Here is a 20487-nt window from a genome sequence, read left to right as displayed (position 1 = left end):
TTAGGGCACTGAAATCAATACTATAAAAGTCTGAGAGAATATTTTCCACTAGAAAGTCGTTCAGACGTAGATTGTCACCATAAATGTGGAGAAACTGCATGTAAGTATAGCCATGGCATCGGAATACAAAATATAGTAGTGCATGGAAGCCACAGCTTTTAGTCGTTAGATCCTGCACCCTCTTTCAATTTTGAATAATAGTTTTCCACTGCTCTCAATATAGTTGCTGATGTGAGGCATGTAGAATGTATAGGGTAGGTCAAGAGGATCAAAAAATTCAATCGTCTTCATTGTTTGAAAGATGCACAGCCAATGACCCGTCAGAACAGTCGATGGATTGCTATTAACAATGATTAAGGTATTGTTCGCACTTTGAATTTTTCCAAGATAGTCTGAGGGTAGACAATAGGATTTGTACTGGGACATGTAGGGGTCCATATTAAATACATTGATTATTTGACTGGTGTTCATGGCGCCAAGTCTAGTAGAATACTGCCTTCGGGAGTGATTTCCCAATAGGTTTCATATTGATTTAGTGAGATTAGTGCAATACTCTCAGCCAATGGGTTGGCAAATGTACACTCTAAACGCACAGTCCCCGTACGTACTATACTCATATCCTGAGTCCCCGACAAGTCCAAAACAATGATACCATGTGTTTTAGAAAACATTTCTTCGGTTATACCATTTTAAAATAGTTGCGAATCTTGATCTAGGGTTTGCATGGTCAACTCATACAATGTTCTATAGGATTTATCAAAAGATAGATTGTTGAGTGGGATACCTTTTACTTTGCACACAAGAAATGAAAGTCCAAACATCTCGAATTTATGTGAGCATTCGTTCCACGATCCTATTGCACTGGCGCTTTTTACAAATGCTCTTTCAAGTTTCGTGGGGATTTCACCACTGATAAAGGATGAATCGGTGAAGGCGCGTGACCCCATGGCAATATGACGTTGATTAGTGATTGTATAATGAACAAGTGGTGTAATAGTATTTCCATTGTCTCTCATTTATTCCACGGCCAAAGCAACAGAACTCATGACCTGCTGTTTACGTACTTGGACTATTGATGATATGAAGAAGAGACTTACGTTAGAATTGTCGGCAAGCTCTTTTCTCAGTATGAAATTGGAGGGTGCAAATTTTAGTATTATGTACACTTTAACATCGGGTATCAGCCACTGGGGTATATTAAATATTTCATGATATATTTTTCAAACTAGATGTAATTCACTAGTTGAAGAATTTTTAAGTGCATCTCTACTATCAGTATTAGTAATATATTCATATCCATTGGAGGTGCCTCTCAATTCCTTGTATGAAATGGGTGTCATCAACATCAAGGGCATATAGGTTGCATAGTTTGAGAGAGTAGTGCTTGTGCTCACCAACGTACCGTTGATGTAGACGCTAATTTGACGAAATAAATTATGTTATATACAATTTTCATAGGATATCCCATGGGCTCTAACTGGCACTGTATTATCAGATTTCCGGACTTTCATTTGTAAATCTATAAATGTTGGACATATCCATAAAGTAGTCTTCATCGGAATAAATATGAAAGTGGATATTATCGGAGAGGGATTGTTGAGGATAAAATTGTTCATAGTATCCATGCTTGAAACTCACATCAACATTTTCAGCATTGAATAGATTCAATAAGGCAGTGATTGAAGGTTGGGAATCCTCATGCGGCAGATAGGACATCTTAGGAGAAGAAATCTAGTTTCGATCTAACAATTTTCTTCCTGGGGCTTCTGTTTACACTACGTGTCGGCTTTTTCCTTCTTTTCTTTGACAAAAGGGATGATGTCTTTCGTTTCCAACCTGAGTAGAGACTGATGAGTGATGCAGTTTTTCTTGACCTTTTTAAACCTTTACCATTTGTTTTAATTTCTCGCCAAGGGTTCGCGCACTGGACCCAAGATTTTCCGTAGCACTTTTTTTAAAATCCTTGCCAGAGCCCCAATCGTATAGTGTAGAGGATGCAAAATCTGTCGCAGCCGGTACAAGATATTTTCTAGCCAGTGGTAGTGAAGAGCGAAACAGCTTAGCAAACCAGCTGCCGAGACCGTAGCCAGACATTGACGAGCGACCTCTGTAATAGTCCATTCCATTGCCCTGTTGTCTTGGGCCAAGAGTATTAACATAGCAGTCAATATCAGGACAAGTGAATACCGTTTTTCTATTAGGCATCTTGTTGTTGAAAAATGGGGCGAGAATAACATATAATCACAGTCAAACCTTTTGAAATGGCAATTGGATCACCTAATTCAGTTCTTAATGTTAACTGACAGAGTTCCAAATAGGAAGTGTTTACGGGAATATACTGAAGATGCTTTATATTGTAGTGATGAATATGCTCTTGATTGGTTTTTCGTTCAAGAACTCGTAGGAGGGGAACATTTGAATTACCGACCCGAGATGTTTCCACAAATAAGGTGTAGAGAAATATACAAGTGTCTGTGGAGAAGGCAGGCGGGTAGTCAGCAAAAATGAAATTAGTGAGTCTGGCGCTTTTACCATTGATTATATTCAGCTTAAAGCCAAGAACATCGTTTAGGTTATCGTTGAGAATAACGTTTTCACTGGCAATAGGTGAACTAATATAGATCTTGCCCTCCTCCTTTGAATAGTTGAAATGAAAAGCTCCTTTTTTACGAGCGGAAATTCTTTTATTAATGGAACGACATAAATCATTCATACAGGTGAGTTCCTCGTAGGGTAATTCAATATATGGATAAACCAACCAATTGATTTTTTTAATTTGCTCTTGATCACCGGATAGAGGTTGCCAATCATGTGGTCCGATTTTTAGTTCATACGCTCGATCCCGTCGCCGGGTATAATTAGTGTTGGTAAACTGGGATCGAAGAAATCCAATTCAGGCCATCCGTTAACTTTAGGGATGGGGGAAAGTTTTGATCAGACAATACGGGTTTTATGCAGACCCTTTGACGAGAGGTTGGAAACACTGGAAATGAAAGTCACATAGAAATCATTGGGCATTGTTAATATCTTCAGCACTGACACAAGAATCAAAATCCGAGTTGTATCCTAGCCAACGAACAAGCAACTGTTTCTTGCCCCTACGAGTACGACTCTTTAATATCTTTTCAATTTGATAAATTTCACTAGTGTTTCTAACTTTTTGCAGTTCATATTCATAAAAACAGCCAAGAATCTCATCATCTTTGTTGTCTCGCAGTCGATATGTCGTGGGTTCAGTGTTCAGGATTTTGGACACTTTAAAAAGTTCGATGCTCAATAAATAATCACCCTTTTCAAAAACATTGGTGGTTCTATTAATTTGAATAGTATCATCAACATTGAAATTCTTCTTTTTCATCTCATTGTCATTGGAGTATTGCTTTAGAAAAGCATCCAATGTATTTTCACTATAATGAACCTCCCCAGGGCTAGAATTGGAAAGAGATCGTTGTGGTCGATGGTTGTATCTCTTCATGATTTTATCTAAATCATGAATTAAAGCAGGTGCACTTTCCAATGTACAATATCTTGAAATTAATAGACGAATCGTTCTTATAAATCGTTCAGCCAATGCAGCCGTTATCGGGCTGTGACTATGATAAAGTGTTGTATTATATTTCAAAACAACCTTTTGCTTATGGGGATTAACAAATTCACTTCCACGATCTGATTGAATTTTTCTATACGAATCCTGTTCAAGAATACTTTCAATGGCCCGAGCAACTTCAACACCTCTCTTTGATCGCAGTGAAATGGCATAGGCAAAGCGACTAAAAACACTGATTGGCACCAGAATATATTTGTAGGGTTCATTGTGACGCCGTTGAACTGCGTCTAGAGTTAAAAGATCCATTTGCATTATATGCAGAGGGAAAAAGGCTTTAGTTTGTCGATATTGTTTGCCACGAAGCCTATGATTCCGATGTAGTGTATAACTCGGTTCATTTTCTAGATACTCTTTTGCATTTTTAAATGTGGTGCCAAAGACAACTTTAGAAAGCGTTTTGGGAGAACTTAAACTCCCCGCTTCACCAATATTTTTATAGACACCTTTCAGAACTTCATCCATTTTGAACGTAAACACGTAGTGTAATGTCCACTCCCCTTTTGCACATTGGAGGATGAATCAATTCTTCTTCACTTTTGACTAGCAGCCACAGGTGTTGTAAAATCATTAGTGCTAGTATTTTCAAATATTGAATCTTCTTCTTTTTTAAATGGTGGTGGCGTTGCTGGAGGACTATATTCTCTTAGTTTCTTAAAAATTTGCTTATTGCCAATAAGACTTTTGGGAAAGTTTGATACACTTAGAAAGGTGTATAGACTATCGTCAAAGGATAAGAGTCTTTAACAATTCGTTACTATATCACAAATTAAATCAACTAGATTGTAACTTTTTTCCTGAATTATAATTTGTTTCCCTATGCTGTCGACTTGAACTAGATCACCATATTACATCACGAGATAAGATAATACGCTTTTACTCTGTTCTCGATAGGAGAGTGGCAATAGGTTTCCAATTTTCGATACAATCGAATTCAATTCCTTATCCTTTGATTGTGTAGAATCTTGACGAGATGTTTCATGTTTAGAGGGATACGCGGCGGGTCTCTCACGATAAGGTCTATGTTTGTCCATGCGTCGCAATGCATCTTGGAGTAAAAGCAGTTTTTTGTCATCGGCAATATTCTCATCATTAATGAATTTGCTTAGATTGTCTTCAAAATGTTCAACGGGCAAGAGGAAAAGTTCAAATGGTGTCAATTTATAGGGTTTTGCCTTTCTCTAGAGAAAACTGTTTACAAGTCCTGCAATTATTGGCAGTAAAATTGTGAAAAAGCTACCTGAAGGAGCTACCTGAAAAGCCTGCTTGAAGGAGTCGTTTTCTTTTAAATTTGTTTCCCTTGTTTTTACAAACCAAGGCACGTACAGTGTAACGATGTTGCTTTGTGTGTTGTCTAACACCTTCTGGCAGTTGAACAATGCCCTCAGTTAAATTTAAACAAAGTTCAGATATTAGATTAATGAAATCATTGCCGACACCATGTTTGAGTATGGCCTTCCTAAGCAAGGGTTTTGAAGTTCTTAAAACGGAAAATAAATGGCGCTGTTCATGTAGCTTCTTCAGTGTCATAATGGCAACTAATAGCCTTTTCTACTGTTCACCGGAAGATATACAGTAATTTCATTGTCGAAAATGTCGGTGACTACACGTAGATCCTCAGGTGTGCTCTGATTAAGATCCAGCAAAATGTAACCGTAGGGCTTGCTAGTCGCCTGAGTGTAAGCTTAAAACATAATTTTTGGGGCGCCAGGGTTTATGTGTTTTTTGTTATTTAAGCTGGCGATAAAAAAGCGAACGACTCGATAAATAATATAGATAGTGCAATTCAAAGCAAGGGTTCGCATACATTTGCTCTGATGAAACAGACTGTGTAGAACCAGGGTTATGAAAATGTGCTCATGATGAGATCGGACAGTGAACAGTTGTAGCATTTCCTGTGAGAACTGTTCAATGGATTCAGCCAAATCATAAATACTCAGCCACGAGTTCGATTCAAAACTATTGAACACATCAAGTCCCCTTATGAATTGTCTTGGTATGGTTGTAGCAATTGCTTTTATTTTATCATAGGACTCTTGTCAAATACTTTAGCAATAGTAGATTTTTTTAGGTTTTTTCAAAAACATTTTTTCACAATTTTGAATTATTTTAGTTAAAAGTGTTGTTTTCCCCGACATTGAAAGCCCACACAGAGACGATCTGAAGGGTGTTTTAAATTGATACATGCTGTTGACAACAGTCCGACTATGACTAACTGTAAATCATATGTGTCCAATGAATAAGTAGTAATTTTCACCTAGATCTATCTATTCAAGAACAACAAAAAAACAATATTTCATGGCAACATTTATTACGGCAATATGAAAAAAAATATTTGTTCAACATGAACAATGATAACACTTTATAAATAAAAAACACTTTTTGTCCATCAATAACACTTGTTCAACAAGAACCAGACAAAATTTCATGGTCAACATGAAAACTCTATTTGTTCAACATGAACAATGATAACACTTTATGTACAATAAAAAACACTTTGGTCCATCTACAGAACTTATTGTCTTTAAACACTTTTCTGTACAACACTTTTCTATACAACAACAAAATACACTTGGATCATGAACTAGCACAGTTGAACATTACAGCGAATTTAAAGGTAGGCCCCCTCCCGGGAACCGCCCGCGGGAAGGGTCCCCCACCCCCACCCCCACCCCCCCCCCCAGGAGCCGCGATGGGAAAACAATAGTTGTCGTCACTGCTGCAGGTTAGTGGTTGGGTTAGTTGGGTTAGTGGTGGTGGTTAGTTGGTTAGTTAGGTTAGTTTATCCAGACCAAGTTGATTACGATAGTCTATGCATTCAACTCGGTCTGAAATACGGCTTTCTACACAGTCTCTGTACACGCTCATGTTGAAATTGCTCTTTACAAAGTGTGTAGGCACCCCTTTACATGTCTTCTTTTCATCCCCACTACGTGTTTCAACGCAATAAACTTTGGGACCCGTGAACACCCCCCTGGATATCAAATCACTCCCCGTCTCTGAATTTAACATTAATAGTTGGTTGGGGGCTTGACGTTTCACCACTTTGGGGTAGAGGGATGGATTCCAGTTGGTGAAATCCATCCGCGAGCTGATATGTTCCCGCTTTTCTAAATCACCCAATAAATCTTCAGTCTCATTTACCTTTAACAGCAGAGAATCTGTATCCCTATAGTAAACTTGAACCTCCCCCTCCCGTGGCCATTGCACCTTGCACACATTGTAAAAAAACGACAACATGAGCTTTTTTGAAATTTCTTGCACTGAAGTACCGCCTGCTGTATTCTTGTTCAGTACCACATTTCGCTTTTTCCTGTGTAGAAGAACTATGCCAGCCTCTCTGCTCGTGAATGATGTAAAATTGGGATCGGCAATAAGCTAGTAGCTAGTAACCTAGTAAGAGATGATCACGTCCAATAGTTAAAAGTAAAATAGCCTCTAACCAATAGAAATAGTGTCAGATCGAAACAAAAGTACTCTATTATACCCACTTCGTCTGAAACGCCTATAAAGGAGAATTACCATCCCTTGCCTTGATTTACAAAAATATATTGGCTTGAAAAATAAGAAAAGTGGCTGAAACAATAATATTCTGCATCGAAAGTTTTTTCTGTTCTTTTTCCTCAGCTAGCAGGGAACTGAAATATCATTGAGAGATGTTTAATGGCTAATTTTAAAGGAAATGCATGCATTTAAAAACTATTCGTAATTAACAATATAATTCATAGAATAAAATCAACTTTTTACAAAAACAACATTTTTGTATTACACTAGAGTAGTAAATATTATAAACATCATCTTGCATAAAAAGATCAACATATAATTATTAACATTATAAAAAGCATAGATAAAGTTGAATGAAATGAGTAGTTTTATTTAGGGTTTTAACAGAAAATCTGACTTGGCAATTGAAACTAGAATAATTCCAGAAAATTTTAAATGAAATAATTTTATTTCATCTGTCATTTCAAAGTTATAATTGTCTCCTGGAACCAAACCTTTTCTTCTTAATTCCTAAAGGGATAATCTCTATAATTTTGTGCCATATTTTTTTTTAAAGACGGTATGATACACATAACCATATTTCCATAAAAAGGAGCCAAAACAATTTATTAATAATTTGCTTGAGACTTAAATTCACAAATCCTTTAATCACAGGAAGAAGAAGACACAAATAAAGAAAATCCTTTACCAAAAACTCTTCCCTATAAATGGGGACTAAACAAGACCTAAATAGGTTCTTTTCTATACGACTAAAAAATAAACGAATTTCAGTCCCTTGGCTCACAGTACCATAATAAGCAAGCAAGTTTTTAGGTTAGGAGTGCAAGTTCCTGATGACCAGGCAAATACATTATTCTAAAGTTATTTTGAAACTCATAACTACAATATCCTTGTGCCAGGTTTACCTTTGATTCAAAAGAAACATTTATAAGAAACCCGCCTAAAAATAGGGCCGTAAAAAGGGCCCAACACTTTTTTTCTTTTTTTAATAGCTTTAACTTTGTAGGAAAAAGCCCGAAGAACAAATTGAATTTGGTTGAAAATTGGCCAAAAACTTTTCTAGTCGTTCAAGGCTCAGAGTATTTTTGCTTATCCGGGTGTCAGAGATAGCTAGCAACAAGTAAGAGACGACCACCCTAGAATTTTTTTTCATTTTCTAAGGGTAACAGTTCGTTCTTTAATATAAAATCTCAATGAAAAAAAAAAACAATACTGCGGCCAGTGGAAAAATCCACTGGCTGTAGTCTCGTTCGTTAGTTTTTTCTCCATAGTAACTGAAGTATTATAAGGAATCATTATATAGATGATAAATTTTATAGAAAGGGTTAGTTCAAATCTGCCGAGATTTGAACTAAGCTCGCAGGATTCAAAGTCCTAGGTGCTAACCATTACACCATAAATCGTTTATATAGCTTATAATTCGAACAGTAGGTGATATACATATGATTGAACATATCCCTGAGGATACGTTCAGATAGTTTCACACGGGAATATCGTAGTTTCTCAATAGCTCATTTTAAAGAAAATCATATTTGCAGCGGCAGCTTGTAACCTAGGAGGAGACGATCACGTTCAATACTAATAAATAGAATAACTCGTAACTCCTAAATATAGTGTCAGATCAAAACAAGAAGTACACTATTAAGACCGTCTTGTCCGAGACCTTTATATAGGAAACTTACCCTCCCTTGACTTAAACAACACCAGAAATATATCGGCTTGAAAATCATGAAAAGGGGATGCAACCAGGATATTCTGCATCGAGGTATTTCTTTTTCCTTTTTATATTAATACATAAACAATTGATGCCATAGTGATAATTTCCTCTAACTATTTCATCTAAGTTTCATGATCAAGTTTAGTCCTGCCCGTCAAAAGTTAAGAGTCTGAGAAAATTTGCCTTTTTTCGAAAAAAGGAAAAAAAGCCCCTTATAAGTCATAGACTCTTAATGAAAATCACACCATTAGATTAACCGTATCAGACAACCTTACTGTCGAGGTTTCAAGCTCCTATCTGTAAAAATGCGTAATTTTGTATTTTTGCCAGAAGAAAGATCACGGATTTGCAGCGGCAGCTTGTAACCTAGGAGGAGACGATCACGTTCAATACTAATAAATAGAATAACTCGTAACTCCTAAATATAGTGTCAGATCAAAACAAGAAGTACACTATTAAGACCGTCTTGTCCGAGACCTTTATATAGGAAACTTACCCTCCCTTGACTTAAACAACACCAGAAATATATCGGCTTGAAAATCATGAAAAGGGGATGCAACCAGGATATTCTGCATCGAGGTATTTCTTTTTCCTTTTTATATTAATACATAAACAATTGATGCCATAGTGATAATTTCCTCTAACTATTTCATCTAAGTTTCATGATCAAGTTTAGTCCTGCCCGTCAAAAGTTAAGAGTCTGAGAAAATTTGCCTTTTTTCGAAAAAAGGAAAAAAAGCCCCTTATAAGTCATAGACTCTTAATGAAAATCACACCATTAGATTAACCGTATCAGACAACCTTACTGTCGAGGTTTCAAGCTCCTATCTGTAAAAATGCGTAATTTTGTATTTTTGCCAGAAGAAAGATCACGGATTCAAGTTTATTGGTTTATTTGTTTGTTTTTATTTTTCCCAGGGGCGAACGTATTGACTAATGGTCCTGTAATGTCACAAAAGGGTTCATTCGAACGGACACAAAAATTTCTAGTGCCTTCTACAATTGAAAAACCAAAAAAGAGTCACTTTATACAAGAAAATTGCATTTTTGATGTCTTTTCATACTGCAGTCTTTCCAAAGTAATTTGATTTTTGAAGCAAGTCCGATGTGTAACACCGATTGTCTATTAATAATCATATATGACGTAATAAGGAACGTGCTGTAAAAATTGAAAAAAAAATATTTTTTAAATTTTTATTTTCAGTTCAGAATAAGCAGTTTACATAACGATCTAAAGTTATTATGTAAACTGCAAAAATATTTGTGGTATCTGGCATTAATTTTGATCTCTTAATTAAAACTAGAAAAATTCCTGAAATTTTTAAATACCTGAAAATTTTATTGTTTAATTGAACTGTAAAGTGAACCATTAGAATGAATAAAGGTGATTATTTAAGTTTTATCGGGGTTTCAAACAAAAACAAAGATTTGGACAAGTTGCTTCTTAGAATGGATCATAAAAATGAAAAAATTCCGTTATTTAGAGTTTAAGTTACTAGTTTGACGAGCTCTTACTATAGAGTTCTTTACCAGGAACTGTTTGATAATAAGCCTGATTAGAAACAGGAAAAATCCTACAGTTTTTTAATATTTGAATTAGTATGAGACGAACCTCAAAGAATCAGGGAGGTAACCCAATCCAATATTTGCAATGGTTTGGTATCCTAATGATCGTGTTTTAATATAATTTTATTAAAAATTTTCAGGAATTATTCTATTTCAGAATTATTATATTCAGACAATTTTAAAATTAATTTTGGTTCTAGTTAGATTATTGCTACTCGATGCGCGCTTTTAACTCTTCATATTACTACAGTTTTAAGTCCTACTACTTATGAACAAAAAAATTTCAACTCTGGCCATGGGAACAACTTTTCAGATGCCTCTGATTTTCAATCTTTCACAAAAAGAGATGCTAATTCACAGCTAGTCAAAGATTTGGACAGGTTGCTTCTGACCGCATAAGCAGGATATAAAGAGCAAAGCTAGAAGGAATTTGATAAGTTAAGAAAACTGAATTGAAAATTTTTAGAAGACGATGAAGTAAATTTTCAATGGGAAAAATTGAAAAGTTACCGGAAGATTCAGTAAGAGACTACAACAATTTGGAACCTCCCAGAGAACACCAAATAGCAGATACATTGAAGAAATTAGTTGTTGTGAGATTGAATGGAGGTCTGGGAACGTCCATGGGCTGTCAAGATCTGAAATCTGTCATTGCAGTCCGGAAGGGTTTAACTTTTTTGGATTTGACTGTTCAACAAATTGAGTATTTAAACAATAAGTAAAGTTTATTTATGATGATTTCTTAAGGAATATGAACTTATAATCTTATTTTAGTTACTATGGACTGGAAATTTGTTCTTTACTATAAACAATAAACACCTATAAACAATAAACTATAAACACCATTTATGATTAACTCTGTCGCTCCCTTAGGTAAATATATTTAAAATCATCATAAAAATGTAAAAATTCCACTTATTAGAGTTTCAGTTACTAGTTTGACGAGCTCTTACTATACAGTTCCTTACCAGGAACTGTTTGATAATAACTCTGATTAGAAACAGGGAAATTCCTTATTTGGATTAGTATAGCTCGTCTAACACAAAACCCTTATAAGAAACAGGAAAAATCCTACGGCTTTTTTTTTATTTGGATTAGTATGAGACAAACCTCAAAGAATCAGGCAGCTAACCAAATCCAATATATGCAATGGTTTGGTAACCTAATGATCGTATTTTAATATAATTTATTTAAAAATTTCAGGAATTATTCTATTTCAGAATTATATATTCAGAAAATTTTAAAATTAATTGTGATTTTAGTTAGGTTATTGCTACCCGACGCGTGCCTTTAACTCGTCATATTACTACAGTTTTAAGCATGAGTCCTACTGCTTATGGACAGAAAAACTTCAACTCTGGCCATTGCAACAACTTTTCAGATGCCTCCGATTTTCAATCTTCCACAAAAAGAGATGCTAAATCAAAGCTAGTCAATGATTTTAACAGGTTGCTTCTGACCGCACACGCACGATATAAAGAGCAAAGCGAGAAGGTATTTGATAGGTTACAAAACTGTATTCAAAATTTTTAGAAGACGATGGAGCAAAATTTCAATGGGAGAAATGAAAAGTTACCGGAAGATTCAGTAAGAGACTATAAGAATTTGGAAGCTCCAAGAGAACACCAAATAGCAGATATATTGAAGAAATTAGTTGTTGTGAATTTGAATGGAGGTCTGGGAACGTCCATGGGCTGTCAAGGTCCGAAATCTGTCATTGCATTCCGGAAGGGTTTATCTTATTTGGATTGGACTATTCAGCAAATTGAGTATTTAAACAATAAGTACAGTTCCAATATTCCATTAGTGCTTATGAATGTCTGGTAATTTTATATTTTTTATTTTATAATTGAACTATAAAGTGAACCATTATAATAAATAATGGCGATTATTTAATTTTTATCCGGGTTTCAAACAAAAAACAGATTTGGACAGGCTGCTTCTCACCGGAAGATTCAGTAAGAGACTATAAGAATTTGAAAGGTCATCGATATTCCACACCGTCTATCGGTTATAATAGACGGATCTCGCCCAGTTGGCTCATGTTCGATTCTTGGTATGGGCAAATTTTACTTATGATGATTTCTTAAGGAGTATGAACTTATAATCTGTATTTAGTTACTATGGACTGGAAATTCCTTCTTTACTGTAAACAAACACCATTTATGATGAACTCTGTCGGTCTCTTATGTAAATATATTTCAAATCATCATAAAAATGAAAAATTTCCACTTTTTAGAGTTTAGGTTACTAGTTTGACGAGCTCTTACTATACAGTTCTTTACCAGGAACTGTTTGGTGATAAACCTGATTAGAAACAGGAAAAATCCTACAGATTTTTCTTATTTGGATTAGTATAGCTCGGCTAATACATAACCCTGATTAGAAGCAGGGAAAATCCTACGCTTTTCTTATTTGGATTAGTATGGGACGAGCCTCAAAGAATCAGACAGCTAACCAAATCCAATATATGCAATGGTTTGGTATCCTAATGATCGTATTTTAATATTATTTTATTTAAAATTTTCAGGAATTATTCTATTTCAGAATTATTATATTCAGAAAATTTTTAAATTAATTTTGTTATTAGTTAGGTTATTGCTACTCGACGCGTGCCCTTAACTCGTCATATTATTACAGTTTTAAGTACGAGTCCTACTGCTTATGAACAAAAAATTTCAACTTTGGCCATGGCAACAACTTTTCAGATGCCTCCGATTTTAAATCTTGCACAAAAAGGGATGCTAAATCACAACTAGTCAAAGATCTGGACAGGTTGCTTCTGACCGCAAAAGCATGATATAAAGAGCAGAGCGAGAAGGAATTTGATAGGTTTAAAGAACGGTATTCAAAATTTTTAGAAGACAATGGAGCAAAATTTCAATAGGAGAAAACTGAAAAGTTACCGGAAGGTTCAGTTAGAGACTATAAGAATTTGGAACCTCCCAGAGAACACCAAATAGCAGATACATTGAAGAAATTAGTTTTTGTGAGGTTGAATGGAGGTCTGGGAACGTCCATGGGCTGTCAAGATCTGAAATCTGTCATTGCAGTCCGGAAGGGTTTAACCTTTTTGGATTTGACTGTTCAACAAATTGAGTATTTAAACAATATGTAAACTTCCAATGTTCCATTAGTGCTTATGAATTCGTTCAACCCAGATGAAGACACAATTAAGGTACTTCAGAAATATGGAAATTTGCTATCCAAGGATTCACAGAGAATCTCACGCACCTATTGCCAGGAATTAGTCAATTGAAGATGACCAAGAAGCTTGGTACCCACCTGGCCATGGTTATTTCTATGCCTCATTTGCCAATTCAGGAATACTTAGCAGTTGTCTTAGCGAAGGATACGAATACTGTTTCATATCAAATATTGACAACCTTGGTGCTACGTTGGATCTCAATATTCTTAAAATTTTCACCAATGCTAAAAATATATCTACTGTCGAGTTTCTAATGGAGGTTACTGACAAAACACGGGCAGACCATAGGGGTGGCAAACTCATTCAGTATGAAGGGAAGCTCCGTTTGCTTGAGATTTTTCAGGTGCTAAAGCAGCATATAGATGAGTTTTAATCAATTAAAACATTCAAAATCTTCAACACGAATAACCTTTCTGGGAACGTCCATGGGCTGTCAAGATCCGAAATCTGTCATTGCAGTCAGGAAGGATATAACTTTTTTGGATTTGACTGTTCAGCAAACTGAGTATTTACAATAAGTACAGTTCCAATGTTCCATTAGTGCTAATGAATGTCTGGTATTTTTTTTTTATTATTATATAATTGAACTATAAAGTGAACCATTAGAATTAATAAAGGCGATTATTTACGTTTTATCCGAGTTTCAAACAAAAAACATAGATTTAGACAGGTTGCTTCTCACCGGAAGATTCAGTAAGAGACTATAAGAATTTGGAAGCTCCCAGAGAACACCAAATAGCAGATATAATGAAGAAATTAGTTGTAGTGAAGTTGAATGGAGGTCTGGGAACGTCCATGGGCTGTCAAGGTCCGAAACACGTCATTTCAGTCCGGAAGGGTTTAACTTTTTTGGATTTGACTGTTCAAGAAATTGAGTATTTAAACAATAAGTACAGTTCCAATGTTCCATTAGTGCTTATGAATGTTTGGTAATTTTATATTTTTTTATTATACAATTGAACTATAAAGTGAACCATGAGAATTAATAAAGGCAATTGTTTAAGTTTTATCCGGGTTTCAAACAAAAAACAAAGATTTGGACAGGTTACTTCTCATAGGAAGATTCAGTAAGAGACTAGAAGAATTTGGAAGCTCAACGATATTCCACACCGTCTATCGGTTATAATAGATGGATCTCACCCAGTTGGCTCGAGTTCGATTCTTGGTATGGGAAAATTTTACTTATGATGATTTTAAGGAGTATGAACTTATAATCTGATTTTAGTTACTATGGACTGGAAATTTCATCTTTAGTGTAAACAAACACCATTTATGATGAACTCTGTCGGTCCCTTATGCAAAAATATTTCAAATCATCATAAAAATGAAAAAATTTCATTTTTTAGGGTTTCGGTTACTAGTTTGACAAGCTCTTACTATACAGTTCTTTACCAGGAACTGTTTGATAATAACCCTGATTAGAAACAGGAAAAATCCTACATATATATCTTATTTGGATTAGTATAGCTCGGCTAATACATAATCCTGATTAGAAACAGGAAAAATCCTACGGCTTTTTCTTATTTGGATTAGTATGAGACGGGCCTCAAAGAATCAGGCAGCTAACCATATCCAATATATGCAATGGTTTGGTATCCTAATGATTGTATTTTAATATAATTTAGTTAAAGTTTTCAGGAATTATTCTATTTCAGAATTATTATATTCAGAAAATTTTTATATTAATTTTGTTTTTAGTTAGGTTATTGCTACTCCATGCGTGCCCTTAACTCGTCATATTATTACAGTTTTAAGTTTGAGTCCTACTGCTTATGAACAAAAATTTCAACTCTGGCCAAGGCAACAACTTTTCAGATACCTCCGATTTTCAATCTTGCACAAAAAGGGATGCTAAATCAGACCTAGTCAAAGATTTGGACAGGTTGCTTCTGACCGCACAAGCATGATATTAAGACCAAAGCGCGAAGGAATTTGATAGGTTTAAAAAACTGTATTCAAAATTTTTAGAAGACGATGGAGCAAAATTTCAACGGGAAAAAATTGAAAAGTTACCGGATTGTTCAGTAAGAGACTACAAGAATTTGGAACCTCCCAGAGAACACCAAATAGCAGATACATTGAAGAAATTAGTTGTTGTGAGGTTGAATGGAAGTCTGGGAACGTCCATGGGCTGTCAAGATCTGAAATCTATCATTGCAGTCCAGAAGGGTTTATCTTATTTGGATTGGACTGTTCAACAAATTGAATTTTTAAACAATAAATACAGTTCCAATATTCCATTAGTGCTTATGAATGTCTGGTAATTTTATATCTTTTATTATATAATTGAACTATAAAGTGAACCATTATAATTAATAATGGCGATTATTTAAGTTTTATCCGGGTTTCAAACAAAAAACAAAGATTTGGACAGGTTGCTTCTCACCGGCAAATTCAGTAAGAGACTATAAGAATTTGGAAGCGCATCGATATTCCACACCGTCTATCGGTTATAATAGACGGATCTCGCCCAGTTGGCTCGAGTTCGATTCTTAGCATGGGCAAATTTTACTTATGATGATTTCTTAAGGAGTATGAACTTGTAATCTCTATTTAGTTACTATGGACTGGAAATTCCTTCTTTACTGTAAACAAACACCATTTATGATGAACTCTGTCGGTCCCTTATGTAAATATGTTTCAAATCATCATAAAAATGAAAAATTTCCATTTTTTAGAGTTTCGGTTACTAGTTTGACGAGCTCTTACTATACAGTTCTTTACCAGGAACTGTTTGTTCATAAACCTGATTAGAAACAGGAAAAATCCTAGAGATTTTTCTTATTTGGATTAGTATAGCTCGGCTAATACATAACCCTGATTAGAAGCAGGGAAAATCCTACGCTTTTCTTATTTGGATTAGTATGGGACGAGCCTCAAAGAATCAGACAGCTAACCAAATCTAATATATGCAATGGTTTGGTATCCTAATGATCGTATTTTAATATTATTTTATTTAAAATTGTCAGGAATTATTCTATTTCAGAACTATTATATTCAGAAAATTTTTAAAATAATTTTGTTTTTAGTTAGGTTATTGCTACTCGACGCGTGCCCTTAACTCGTCATATTATTACAGTTCTAAGTATGAGTCCTACTGCTTATGAACAAAAAAATTTCAACTCTGGCCATGGCAACAACTTTTCAGATGCCTCCGATTTTAAATCTTGCACAAAAAGGGATGCTAAATCACAATTAGTCAAAGATCTGGACAGGTTGCTTCTGACCGCGCAAGCATGATATAAAGAGCAAAGCGAGAAGGAATTTGATAGGTTTAAAGAACTGTATTCAAAATTTTTAGAAGACAATGGAGCAAAATTTCAATAGGAAAAAACTGAAAAGTTAGCAGAAGGTTCAGTTAGAGACTATAAGAATTTGGAACCTCCCAGAGAACACCAAATAGCAGATACATTGAAGAAATTAGTTTTTGTGAGGTTGAATGGAGGTCTGGGAACGTCCATGGGCTGTCAACATCTGAAATCTATCATTGCAGTCCGGAAGGGTTTAACTGTTTTGGATTTGACTGTTCAACAAATTGAGTATTTAAACAATGTGTACAGTTCCAATGTTCCATTAGTGCTTATGAATTCGTTCAACCCAGATGAAGACACAATTAAGGTCCTTCAGAAATATGGAAATTTGCTATCCAAGGATTCACAGAGAATCTCACGCACCTATTGCCAGGAATTAGTCAATTGAAGATGACCAAGAAGCTTGGTACCCACCTGACCATGGTGATTTATATGCCTCATTTGCCGAATCAGGATTACTGAACAATTTTCACAGCGAAGGATACGAATGCTGCTTTATATCAAATATTGAACACCTTGCTTCTACGGTGGATCTCAATATTCTTAAAATTTTCACCAATGCTAAAAATATATCTACTGTCGAGTTTCTAATGGAGGTTACTGACAAAACACGGGCAGACCATAGGGGTGGCAAACTCATTCAGTATGAAGGGAAGCTCCCTTTGCTTGAGATTTTTCAGGTGCTAAAGCAGCATATAGGTGAGTTTTAATCAATTAAAACATTCAAAATCTTCAACACGAATAACCTTTGGATTCGTCTGGATGCCATTAAACGAGCTATTGATACTCGTCACATTACCACAGTTTTAAGTATGAGTCCTACTGCTTATGAACAAAAAAAATTTCAACTCTGGCCATGGGAACAACTTTTCAGATGCCTCTGATTTTCAATCTTGCACAAAAAGAGATGCTAATTCACAGCCAGTCAAAGATGTGGACAGGTTGCTTCTAGCCGCACAAGCACGATATAAAGAGCAAAGCGAAAAGGAATTTGATAGGTTAAAAAAAACTGTATTCAAAATTTTTAGATGACCATGGAGTAAAATTTCAATGGGAAAAACTGAATATTTACCGGAAGATTCAGTAAGAGACTATAAGAATTTGAAAGCTCCCAGAGAATATCAAATAGCAGATATATTGAAGAAATTAGTTGTTGTGAAGTTAAATGGAGGTTTGGGAACGTCCATGGGCTGTCAAGGTCCGAAATCTGTCATTGCAGTCAGGAAGGGTATAACTTTTTTGGATTTGACTGTTCAACAAACTGAGTATTTAAACAATAAGTACAGTTCCAATGTTCCATTAGTGCTAATGAATGTCTGGTAATTTTTTTATAATTATTATATAATTGAACTATAAAGTGAACCATTAGAATTAATAAAGGCGATTTTTTAAGTTTTATCCGGGTTTCAAACAAAAAACATAGATTTAGACAGGTTGCTTCTAACCGGAAGATTCAGTAAGAGACTATAAGAATTTGGAAGCTCCCAGAGAACACCAAATAGCAGATATAATGAAGAAATTAGTTTTAGTGAAGTTGAATTGAGGTCTGGGAACGTCCATGGGCTGTCAAGGTCCGAAACATGTCATTGCAGTCCGGAAGGGTTTAACTTTTTTGGATTTGACTGTTCAACAAATTGAGTATTTAAACAACAAGTACAGTTCCAATGTTCCATTAGTGCTTATTAATGTTTGGTAATTTTATATTTTTTTTATTATACAATTGAACTATAAAGTGAACCATGAGAATTAATAAAGGCAATTATTTAAGTTTTGTCCGGGTTTCAAACAAAAAACAAAGATTTGGACAGGTTACTTCTCATCGGAAGATTCAGTAAGAGACTAGAAGAATTTGAAAGCTCAACGATATTCCACACCGTCTATCGTTTATAATAGATGGATCTCACCCAGTTGGCTTGAGTTCGATTCTTGGTATGGCAAAATTTTACTTATGATGATTTCTTAAGAAGTATGAACTTATAATCTGATTTTAGTTACTATGGACAGGGAATTTCTTCTTTACTGTAAACAAACACCATTTATGATGAACTCTGTTCATGTTATTGTATATTAAATATATATATATATATATTATTTTGACTTTTTACCTGTTATGACACTATCAGTTCACTTGTGCTTGTACTCCAAGGTTTGCTTTCGACAAGTTTCTTTCGGTAGCTCAATAGAACATTTCCTTGTTCTCTTGTCATACTGCTAATGCTAAAAGGACTGTTATGAAGCTGCACACAACAATTAATTATTTATAGCGACACTCTTTATTTGAGGCCAAAATATTTTTATGGGCTCTTTCCCTTGTTAAAAAGGTGGCCCTACTACAAGGAATATGTCCTTACCTTCATTTTTCTTACATACGGTAATTTATTTTAAAACATATAAACGAAAATAAATGTTTTCTTCTTAACTTCCCAAAAATTACTCCCAAATGAAGAGCATAATTTTCCAACTCTACCGGAAGCATAACTTCAGTATTTCTATTTAATAACGACCAGAAAGATTAAAGTATAAACCACAATATTTGTGCTCTCCAGCAATCGCATTGTGGCTATTTTAGAAAGTAATCGAAACGCATAACCATCCAAAGATTCCATATGCTTTAGAACTCTAGTAGTTATGTCTAATGTCTGTGTTAAAAACCGTTCGAATGTGGAAATCTTGTATTTCTAAGTTACGTCCGTTAAGTGTAAGTTCAATTAATCATAAATCTGAAACATAAAGTAGTTTTTTCACGACAGTTTATGTATTTAATTAGGTAATTTGGTAATAGGAAAAACAATTTTGTATTTTAGGCACTTAAGAAATCTTGAATTGCTTTGCCTATTGGTATATTAGAATTTTGTACCTGAATGCATGAAACACCTTAGGGTTAATGGTTTGAAGGGTCATTTTTCTTATTGAATTAATTCAGGTACTGAAAATATTTAATTGACTTTTCTTCACAATAATACCGTACCTTTTAAATAAGAAAGGAACGACGTCTAAAATGTGTCTGTTATTAATACACAAATATATGAATATACATAATACGGACCAGGTTGCTATATTGCTGGTGTTTGATCTAAGTTAAAACATTTTATGGTCCCTAGAGAGGGGACATATACAAACGTCCTAGGGTCATCAACGCTGCTTGAAAGTTTTTGGCAAAAAAACTGAAGCAAAAAGCGAATGTTTAGATTTCTTTATTAAAACCATCAGTTTTCGTCTGATCCTGAATTTAGTAAGCTCTAGCCAAATATTCTGATCCACAAAACCTTAGTGACCCACAAAACGTTATTTTCCTCGATGACGAGGCTCAGTAGAGTGTTACATTAGCTGACGTAAGTGTAACTGGCGAGAATAAGTCTCGTGACCTTCAACGGACTAAAGATGATGAACTGCTAATTGTTTTCGAAAAAATAGTTCAACAAAAAGGTACTTGCAAGTCCTTAACTGACAAAGAACGTAATATTATATGCAGGTTTTTGAGAGTAGTTTTTGTAGGAAAAAGAATCGTTGTCAGTTTTTACGTGTTTGTAGGCCTTTTATCTCAGGATGTTGCAAAAATAGTACCTTTTCTTTCGTT

The 20487-nt window shown here is 34.9% G+C and overlaps 2 pseudogenes; both read left to right on the top strand.

Annotated features, from left to right (window-relative positions):
- Window positions 1-13410: 13410 nt before the first annotated feature.
- LOC148941734 (UTP--glucose-1-phosphate uridylyltransferase pseudogene) lies at window positions 13411-14104 on the top strand (annotated as a pseudogene).
- A 2582-nt stretch (window positions 14105-16686) lies between these two features.
- On the top strand, window positions 16687-17794 carry LOC148941733 (UTP--glucose-1-phosphate uridylyltransferase pseudogene; annotated as a pseudogene).
- Window positions 17795-20487: the final 2693 nt, after the last annotated feature.

The sequence above is a fragment of the Artemia sp. Qi Xiang Cuo genome, chromosome 18 (genome assembly GCF_049724085.1).
Source record: "Artemia sp. Qi Xiang Cuo chromosome 18, ASM4972408v1, whole genome shotgun sequence".
Classification (NCBI taxonomy): Eukaryota; Metazoa; Arthropoda; class Branchiopoda; order Anostraca; family Artemiidae; genus Artemia; species Artemia sp. Qi Xiang Cuo.
This window is presented reverse-complemented; position numbering and strand designations above follow the sequence as displayed.